General features: G+C 41.5%; 1 protein-coding gene across 1 annotated transcript in view; it reads right to left on the minus strand.

Annotated features, from left to right (window-relative positions):
- Positions 1–10,314, minus strand: part of MMAA (methylmalonic aciduria (cobalamin deficiency) cblA type) — a 30,910-nt gene extending 20,596 nt beyond the window's left edge. The window contains exon 1 of the mRNA XM_008071512.2: positions 10,293–10,314. The gene's annotated coding sequence lies outside the window, so the exon portion shown is untranslated. The remainder of the gene's footprint in view (positions 1–10,292) is intronic.
- Positions 10,315–10,323: the final 9 nt, after the last annotated feature.

Below are 10,323 nucleotides of genomic sequence, written 5' to 3' on the forward strand. Positions count from 1 at the left end.
AAACCTTGCTATGACTACCTCTTGTTACCAAGAAAGGTGTGTTCAAAAAAGAGCAAAGTAATATATTCAGAGGGAGAAAAGATTATAATGCATCCATTCAACAAATATTTAAGCACTATGTGCCATGCATTAGTCTAGCACTGGGGATAAAACAAAAGTTCTTGCCCTCATGCAGCTTATTTCCTAGTAAGAAAAGACAATCTGTCTATCCACCTCTCTAACTAGCTATCAGGAGGCCCCTGTGGCTGAACCTGAATAAGCAAAAGGGAAAGTGTGAGAAAGAAGGTCAGGCTGGGTACGGTGGCTCATGCCTGTAATTCCAGTACTTTGGGAGACTGAAGCTTGAGTCCAGGAGTTTAAAACCAACCTAGGCAACATAGTAACACCTTGTCTCTACAAAAAAAAAAATCAAAAAATTTAGCTGGATGTGGTGGTACACATCTGCAGCCCCAGCAACTTGTAAGGCTAAGAAGGAAGGATCACCTGAGCCCAGAAGGTCGAGGCTGTAGTAGCTGTGAGCATGCCACAGCACTCCAGCCTGGGCAACAGAGAAAAACCCAACTCAAAAAAAAAGAAAGAAAAGGAAAGAAGGTGAAAGAGAAGGTCAGATATAGGGTCTTATAGACGACTGAAAGGACTTTGAGTGAGATGGGAAGCCATGGGACACAGTAGAGCCTGCTCTGACTTGTGTTTTAGAGGGCTCTCTCTAGCTATTCTATGCAGAATTCCAAAGGAGGTGGTGCAGAATGGTAGTGCAAGACAGAAACAGAAAGACCAGCAAAAAGGTTATCACAATAGTGCAGATGAGAGAGGCAATGGCTTGGATGAGGTGGAAGTGGTGGTGAGTCAGGCTCCAGCTGAGTTTGGATGAACCAGCTACTAAAGGAGATGTGAGGAAGCAGGCACAGATGAGGTAGAGGTTTCCCACTGAGCCCCAAGAAAGATGGAACCGCCCCTTAATGAGTTGGGGAAGACCGTGGGAGGTGAGGCTTAAGGTAAGCTCAGGGGTTTAGCTTCCAATACATCAAGCTGAAGGTGCCTACTGGATGTTGGCTTCTACAAGAGGGATGCTGAGTAGACAGGTGCATCTACCAGCCTTAGGAGAGAGGTCAGAGCAGAAGTATAAATTTATGAATCATCAATGTCTACATTTCATTTAAATACATGAAACCAGACAAGATGATCCAAAAAGGGATTAGAGATTAAGAGGAGGTGTGACACTATTTTTCACTTTAAAAAAATTATTTTTGAGTCAGAGCCTCACTCTGTCCCTCAGGCTGGAGTGTAGTGGCATGATCACTGGTCACCATAGCCTTGACCTTCTGCTTCAGCTTCCCAAATAGCTTGGAGTTCAGGCGTGCACCACCACACCTCACAATTTTTTGCTTTTTTTTAATAGAGATGAAGTCTGGCTATGTTCCCCAGGCTGGTCTCGAACTCCTGGGCTCAAGCAATCCTCTCAAATTGGCTTCCCAATTGTGAGCCGCCATGCCTGGTCACAAAATTTTAAACACACATTTACACACACAGAAGAAAAACATAATCAATGTGTATATAACCTCATCTACAGATGAGTGGTATAACGGCGCTTTTATGCTGTTTTCTGGCGGGTCATACCTTTCTGATATTTTAAGAGCTGCGTATGTTACCGGGGAAGGTAGAATATCGGTCCCCCAAACATGTCCACGTCTGAATCCCTGAACCTTTGTGTATGTCATGTGGCAAGAAGGAATTAAAGTGGCTAATCAGCTGACCTGAAGTTAACACATTATTCTAGATGATCCAGGTGGATGTAGTGTGATCACCACTGAGACCCATGTCCAACTTCTGGCCAAAAGAACGATACGATAATAAATTTGTGTTGCTTCAAGCCACTAAGTGTGTGGTAATTTGTTACAGCTGAAACAGAAAAAATAGTTGCTGTGGTAAGAAAAAGTAACCAAAAAGATCTTTTTTTTTTTTTTTTTTGAGCTGGAGTGTCACTCAGCCTGGAGTGCAGTGGCGAGCTCACCGCCATCCCAACGTCAATCTGCTGGGCTTCGACCATCCTTCCACCTCAGCATTACAGGCCCCTGCTACCAAGCCTGGCTAATTTTTTGATTTATTGTAGAGACGAGGTCTCATCATGTGGTCCAGGTTGGTCTCAAACTTGGGGGCTCAGGCAATCCACTCACCTTAACCTCCCAAAGTGCTAGGATGATAGGCAAAAAAATTTTTTAAAGATAAAATTCAGAATTGTAGACATTTAATGAGAAATGTCAAATAACTGCTTATTATTTAATTATTGTCTTTGCTAAAACCTATAGCTTGCTTCCTTCTGCATTTAGAATTCTTCCTAACATGAGAACCCAACTGGATGAGTCCTCACGTTACTAGTTACTATGACCATCAGTGATATATCCAATGAATGGATATGCCAATTTCTAAATTAGACATAAAGTAAGCATATAGACTAAAACATCTAGCAAAAAGAATGATGTGCAAAGTGATAATCGCATTTTAGCTATAGAAAAGGATAATCGCATTTTAGCTAAAAAACATCTATGCACACATTTTATCAGAATTATCATATTAAGTTCAATGGTACTCTGAAATAACATGATGTAAATAAGCTAGTAATCATTTTTGAGCAGGGTAGATTTCTTAAAAATAGATGCTTAAAAACCATCTATGTGTTATAATAAAAACTAGGTGTCTGGAATGCATATCTTTCACTCTTGTGCCTGACAAACGCCTACACAGTTCAAATAACACCTCCTCTGAGACACTTCTTCCCCCGACTTCTCCAGGCAGTTAATTACTCTATTCAATGCGCCATGGCCTCTTGTTCACATCTCAGGTACAGTATTTATCATCTTGTTTTCTAGTCTATCTGTTTATAAAAAGATTCTCATTGCTTACCCCAGCTGATCCTCTCAGAGAAAGGACATCTTATTCTCTGTCTTCTCAGATTCTAGCACAGTGCCTGACACACAATAACCTTTCAAAATATATATATAATATTATTATAAGTATAATTATATGTGTGTGTGTGTGTGTGTGTGTGTGTGTGTGTGTGTGTGTGTGTGTGTATTTAGCTTCATGAGTAGATACTCTATGTTGATCTAATATACTCCAAAGCAAAGTTTGGGTAACAATCTTAACCTGTGGGATCGGAGGGCCCTTACTTAAACGTTCTGCCTTCTAAGTTTCCTGTTCTGAATCAAGGCACCTTTGACATCTAACCAATCTTCCAAAACAGAAAGCTAAGTTTGTAGGGAATCAAGACTTAGTAACAAAAACTTTACTAGATGAAAAATATCCATTTGTAATAATGCAAGCAGATAACATTCTCTAGATAAATGAGCTGAATAAAAAATGTCTAATAAAAGTATTCTAGATTGCATTAATGTTTAAAAGTGGTTTCTTAAAAATAATTTAACTGCAAGATTTCCCAGAAAATCCATGCCAACTCTCTGACAGGCTTATGGTTTATACTGCAGGCTTCATCACAATTTGGAATTGCGAAGTTCTCTGTCTTTTCATGCAAATACAAATCTTAAAAGACCTTTAAGTTGAAAAAGGATAATACCATTTTATCCCCAAACCAAAATGCTATCCAGATGTACATAATTCTAGGTTTTGACACCTTCAACTTCTCCCTAGGGGCTGATTTTCTTGGTGCCCCAAGCCCTCTGGACCACCTGAATGGCAAAGTAGCAGATGCTACCTTTTACTGAGTGTTTACCTCGTGTGAGGTATCTTGCATGCATTTCTTCAGCCAATCCTCACAACAGTCCTACAGTGGATGACATTCTGTCTTGCAGGCGACCTCAGCAAGGTGGACTGACGGACCAAGGCCTCACAACTAGTGGCAGAACTTGGAAAAACCACGGATTTCAAAAATTGAGATCTATGGTGTCAACTCTAGAGAAAATAATCTGTTGCATTTGAATATACCTCATTACAACTGGCTGTTTATCTTTCTAATTTTTTTTTCTTTTTGGCTTTGGTAGGCCAAAATGAAAAATCAGTTTACAGTGCCTGTGCAAACTTTATCAGTAGGAGATCAATTTTAAACATTTTTAAATGTTTTTTCACTCCACAGAGACTAATTCACACTTGATAACTAAATTCATAACATACTTAGCCCTGTAAATTTATTCAATCAACCAGATGTTAAAGAAGCCCATAAATTTTTTAAAAAACAGTATAACTCAGTCTTGTATGAGCAACTTTCTACCCTTATACACATGTCACAGGTTGAACAGACCAAGTCCACTAAAATGGCAAAATCATATAAGTCGGGAGAAGGACTTCCTATCTGTTCAAGTAACTAGCATCTTTTCCTGTTTTCTCATAGAAAGAAATCAATGAACTTGGCCAATAATCCTATCAGACTGTTTCAACTAATTGTCCCTCCAGCATTTACAACATTCAATCCCAAAGCACTGCCATGCCTAGCAAACCAGAATGTCAATTTATTCAGAGAATGAAAATCATAAATTGGTCAAAAAGACTAAACAAGTTGGTAAGTGAATCCCCTGCCCTGAAAGTTCATATAAACAGCAGCGTTTTAAGATTCACATTTGTAGTTGGGCTCAGTGGCTCAGCCTGTAATCCCGTGCCTTGGGAGGCTGAGGTGAGTGGATTGCCTGAGCCTGCAGGTTTGAGACCCGCCTGGGCAATTTGGTGAGACCTCATCTCTACAATAAATCAAAAAATCAGCTGGGCATGGTAGCACGCACCTGTAGTTCCAGCTACTTGGAAGGCTGAGGTGGAAGGATCGCCGGAGCCCAGCAGGTCGAGGCTGCGGTGGCCGGGAGCGGCCACTGCACTCCAGTCTGGGCAATGGAGTGAGACTCCAACTCAAAAAAAAAAAAAAAGATTCACATTTGTTTTACTCAAAACTATCTTTTATATCCATTTCTTCCTCTCCAACCTCACTCCCATGTTTCTCTACAATAAATTTCAAACTTTGTAGTCCTTGGGAAGGAATTCATTTACATCAGTCAATACACACCCATTTAACTGAAACAAAAGTTTCACAAAATAATATTTACCCCTATTACAAGCGATACACTCCAATACTGTCTTTCTCTTCTATCTTTTAATGCAAATTACAGACCACCAATAGGCACAACCTTAAGTCTGAACAACTCCAGTCTACCACAGCCACCTCTAGAATCTTATTAATTCACCGTCCATATTGCCACTTATCCTAATGATCATACCACTTCCCTGCTTAAAACACATAAAAGGTGTCCTCCACCTTACCTGTAAAAAAGAGTAGTTTTCAGTGATTCATTTCACTCATTCATTCAGCAAATATTTACTGAAAACTTATTATATGCTAGACTCTGTGCCAGGCCTTGGAATACACTGATATCATGGGTAAAACATGGCTCCTAACATCAAGAAGTTTACAACCCAGCCAAGACAGTCATTACATAAATATTTCATATTCTTTATGAGGACTCTTCTCCAACTCCCCAGCTTAATTTATTCCCCTCTTCCACTCTTACCACCCGCAGTAACTATTCTGCTCTTCACACCGATCCCAGGAACAGCTACATTCTTCTATCCATCTTGGCCACTGCCCATGATGTTCCTTCTGATGGGAATGCCCTCTTCTCCCTTAATCATCTCACAAATTCCTTCTCAGCCTTCAAGAGCCAACTCAATGTCTTCCCCTCTATGGAGTTCCCAGGCCTTCTTGCCCCACCCCCTCAGAAGCCACTTCTGCCATCATGTACTGGCCACATCCTCTATAACAGCACTCATTAAACTGGACGGTGGCCATTTCTTAAGATGTCAGTCTCCCCTAAACTATGAGTTATCTTTGGAGTTACAGCACAGTTGATTGCTCACAGAATAAATGAATGTATGACATAATTTTGCATGGGTCAATATCTCCATTACACTGATTACTCATCAATTGATTTTTTAAAATGTACATCTTTCTGGATTTTACAGTAAATATATATTTATTTTAAGGACTTTATTTTTAAAGTCTGATTTCAATATATAGATGTTTTCCTTTATTAAAAATTTGCTCAGCAGCAGCCAGTCTGACTTGGGATATTTGTCTTGAAATTGATCCAAGGAATATTCTCAATTTCAATAACTACTCTGGCAAGAAAAAACATACAGATTTCCAAAATCAATACATTAGGTCAGCATCTGCGACACAGCACAATTCATACAGGCAACGTGGTGTTACACTGTGTGTTTCCATTTCTCAAGGCTAGTCACTTTTGATTTGAAGATAAGCCATCAAATGCCATTAATCTGTTCACCATCTCCCAGCACCCCCCACAGAAGGCTTTCCTTTCTCCTTTCCAAATAATTTCAGGAAATTTCTGTAGAGTAGAATGACTTAATATAAGCAACTTTTAGGTAGGTTTTAAACAGGTCATTATTTAAGAGTAATACAGGGTACACACTGAATTCGCGCAGTGATTCTCTAAAGTTCTCAGTCTACTTTACCTTTTATCACTTTTCCAAGTTTTCCCAATTCCTACTTTTAAGTTTCAACGTGCTTGGGAAGTCTCTATTTTTAAAAAATCCATCACTGTTCAATGTTTTGATTCATTCACACTGCCATCACCCTCTTCAAGTCTGCACTTGTCGTAGGAAGCTCTGAGACCACTATGGTAACTGGGCATTCTCTCATATTCTTGAAGTTTTCTCCATCTGCAAAATGCACACTCTAAGACTGAACCATCAAGGTAACTATGAAATGACACAGGGTGCATGAGAAAGCCTACAAGGCCTGGAGTGAAGCAGGGGCTGATTACCTAAGGAAACTTCTTCTTCTCTCCCAGTCTTTCTCTGGGACTTCACAGCAAGAATTGTTCTCAAACGTGAATGTTGTCTCCTTACTCTCCTCCTCAAACTCCTCCAATAGTTCCCCACACCCTACAGCAGGGATTCTCCAAGCGTGGTTCTCAGACCAGCAGCACCTGAGAACCGATGAGAAGTGGAAACTCGGGCCCCTCCCCAGGCCTTCTGGATCAGAAACTCTGAAAGTGGGTCCCAGCGACTGCCAACTGCCTTCCAGCTGGTTCTGATGCCGACTCACCTTTGAGAAGCCCTGCCCAGGGTAAAGTCATCTTATCTGTCTGACATTAGACAGATTTTCTTTGTTTCTTACACTTGCCCTCCAGATCTCCTCTAAGGAGTTAACTCATCATCTTCCAAACCTGCCCTTCTTCTCCCAACTCCGAGGTTCTACTCATGGTTCACATTCTCACCCTCATGGCACCTCTCCCATCCTGCTCAGCTTAAATTCCACCATTTCCTTACATTCTGATGATTCCCATCTCCAGGATTTTTTCTGACCTCTAACACCAATCATTTCTGAATACAGATGCTCTTCGACTTATGATGGGGTTACATCTGGACAGACCTATTGTAAACTCAAAAAATCTTAAACGGAACCCTCAGGATCATCTGTACTTAAGGTGGAAAATCTGCAGAGTTCACAAACGAATTGTACCTGGCCCACCTACAGAGCGTGTGTGTGAACTAAACTGGTTACCAATAACATTAAAAATCACATTTAAATTTAGATGTTTTTGTCCTGTGTTGGAGAAAATCAGAACATCTGTTTGGTGGCAACAATCAGCTGAACGGTAAATGTTTCAAGCACTCACCAGCTCTTTGCATTCTAAATATAGGTTCCCTTTTGACAACTATCTCAAATGGTACATTTACATTTCTTATGGTTATGCAACTTTTCATGTTTGTTTTGTCTCTCCTAATGAAATATAGCCCTTAAAAGAACAGTTCCTGCCTTTGACTTAAAAAAAAAAACACAAAATAATATTTAGTGCTTACTATGTAAAAGAATATTCTAGACATCACAGATAACCTCAAAATGTTTAAGAATCTGCACAGTTCTTCCAGAAGCTTTGGTTTTCTACCAACTTGGAAAAGTTTTATTACGTTTATTTGTGTTTTCCAAGATATATGTATTAGGGCACAACTCTTTAGAAAGGAGGTAAAATAAGACATTTTTACCAAATTATTTTGCCGTGGGTTGCCTTTAACTTTTTTTTCCTGAGAGTTGGCCAAAGGTCACTGGCCAAGACTTCCTTTATTTTTAAAATTTAAGTAGATAATACACAGACAATGTACCAAATTCAGAAGATAAAAATAAGAGGGAGTAAATGTTATGCCCCTTTCCATTAGTCCCAGACTCCCATATCCCAAGTTCCCTTTCCCGGTGGCAGTCACTGCTGCAGATCTTGCATTGCTTGTAGAGACAGTCCAAGAATATAAAATATTCTCTTTTTTCCCCCTTTTTCTGTTTTAATTTTAAAGATGTGGGGGGAGGGTACAAGTGGTCATCCTACAGGTAAAGTTTGGGCCTCCCTTTGGTCCCAATTTTGCTTGGTTTGAGATCAAGTTTCTTTTTTTTTATTTGAGTTGGAGTCTCACTCTGTCGCCCAGACTGGAGTGCAGTGGCCGCTCCCGGCCACCGCAGCCTCGACCTGCTGGGCTCCGGCAATTCTTCCGCCTCAGCCTTCCGAGTAGCCGGAATTACAGGCACGTGCTACCATGCCCAGCTGATTTTTTGATTTTACTATAGAGATGAGGTCTCGCCTGCCCAGGCGGGTCTTGAACCCGCGGGCACAGGCAATCCATTCACCTCGGCCTTCCAAGGCACGGGATTACAGGCTGAACCACCGAGCCCGGCTGAGATCAAGTATTCTAATTGGTGTTGTCCTCCCCTCCACCTACCTGGAGGTTGCCTTTCATTTTTCTAATGAGGAAGACATATACTTTGAAGACAGCATGTCCTCTGCTGGAAGAGATCCAGTCCCTGCCTGGCACAGTATTTGACAGAAACTACATACTGTTTATGACTGTTAGCTTGGACCCTACTTTTATATCCTTAATTTCATTTCCCTCCCAAATGAGTTTTAATTTGACTCCATGGTGGCAGCCACACAGGAAGATCCTGTCTTTCTCAGACCCTACCTCAGGTTGACCGTTCACTGGGTCTGGTGGTGACAAGGGACCAGTTCCCTTACCAAAACTACCTAATGGTGGCACAAAGATAATTTTAACCCTTGCACTCAAAGACATCTTAGGGATCACCTACCAGCCATTCGACCGCATTTTTAAGAATAGTGAAAAACAAACCCCTTCCTATTAACAGAATAGCTTTGGAGCCAATTATTTTATTATAATGGTATTTGGCTTATAATGGAAATTTGGACATTGAGGAACTTCTTTATGGTAAAGATTGCAAAATGTTATACATTTTTCTAATGTGTGGCAATGCATGAAACAGTCACCGACGTGCATTTCGGGTTCATTGACACATGTTGTGCAACAGTAATTTGGGTGATGTCTTCCACCTGGCGCTTTTCTATTTGAACAGACAATTGCAGTCTCATTTTCTTTCTCTCACATGAATATGGAATTATTGTCCATTCTGTTGTTCAAAGAGGAAGTAGAAGGACGCACTCCTGATGCCTGAAATCCACTTCTCAACAGACCCATCAGAAGCTTGACAAAATTCAAACGGGACATAGGTTTTTCATTGTTGTTGAATGGCAAACTTCAAGGGAATGGTCATTTTTGAAAAATTTGCGCTGGCCTGAGTCTGTCCTGTATAATCACCAGCAATCTCTTTACATTCCCTGAGAGGGGAATCCGAGTGATTTGCTAGATTTACGATGTGTCCTCAGAGGGAACATCTGAGTGCAAAGGGTTAAAACACTGTTTATATACAGGGCCTTTCTTTTTAAAAGAAAAAAAACCTTCCCTTTGAACCCATTTGCCGACTCCTGCTTGTCTACACAGATCCCGCACACCTGACATCATCCAATCCAATTATACGCTCCTTTTCCAGGCCAGGTGCGGTGGCTCACGCCTGTAATCCTAGCACTTTCAGAGGCCGAGGTGAGAGGATTGTGTGAGCCCAAGGGTTCGAGACCACACAACTAGACCTCATCTCTACAAAAAATCAAAAAGTTAGCTGGGCATGGTGATGCATGCCTGTAGTCCCAGCTATTTGGGAGGCTGAGGAGGAAGGATCGCCTGAGCCCAGGAGGTCGAGGCTGCGGTGAGCCGCGATCGTGCCACCGCACTCCAGCCTGGGCCGCAGAGTGCGGCTCCAAATCCGAATGGAGAAATAATAATAATAATAATATTAATATTCTCCTCTTCCTTCCCCCACCCTCCTCATCCTCCAGGGGGCGCCTCCGACGACCGGGCTGGGGCCCCGGGCGGGCAGCCCAAGGCTAGATAGACCTCAGCCCCGACTTCGGGACGCCGCGCGCAACCCCCATACTCACCCTCCCGCAGTCACGGAAGTACCGCCCGGCC

Source organism: Carlito syrichta, unplaced genomic scaffold, assembly GCF_000164805.1.
Source record: "Carlito syrichta isolate Samal-C Ts95f unplaced genomic scaffold, Tarsius_syrichta-2.0.1 Scaffold314352, whole genome shotgun sequence".
NCBI classification, from domain to species: Eukaryota; Metazoa; Chordata; class Mammalia; order Primates; family Tarsiidae; genus Carlito; species Carlito syrichta.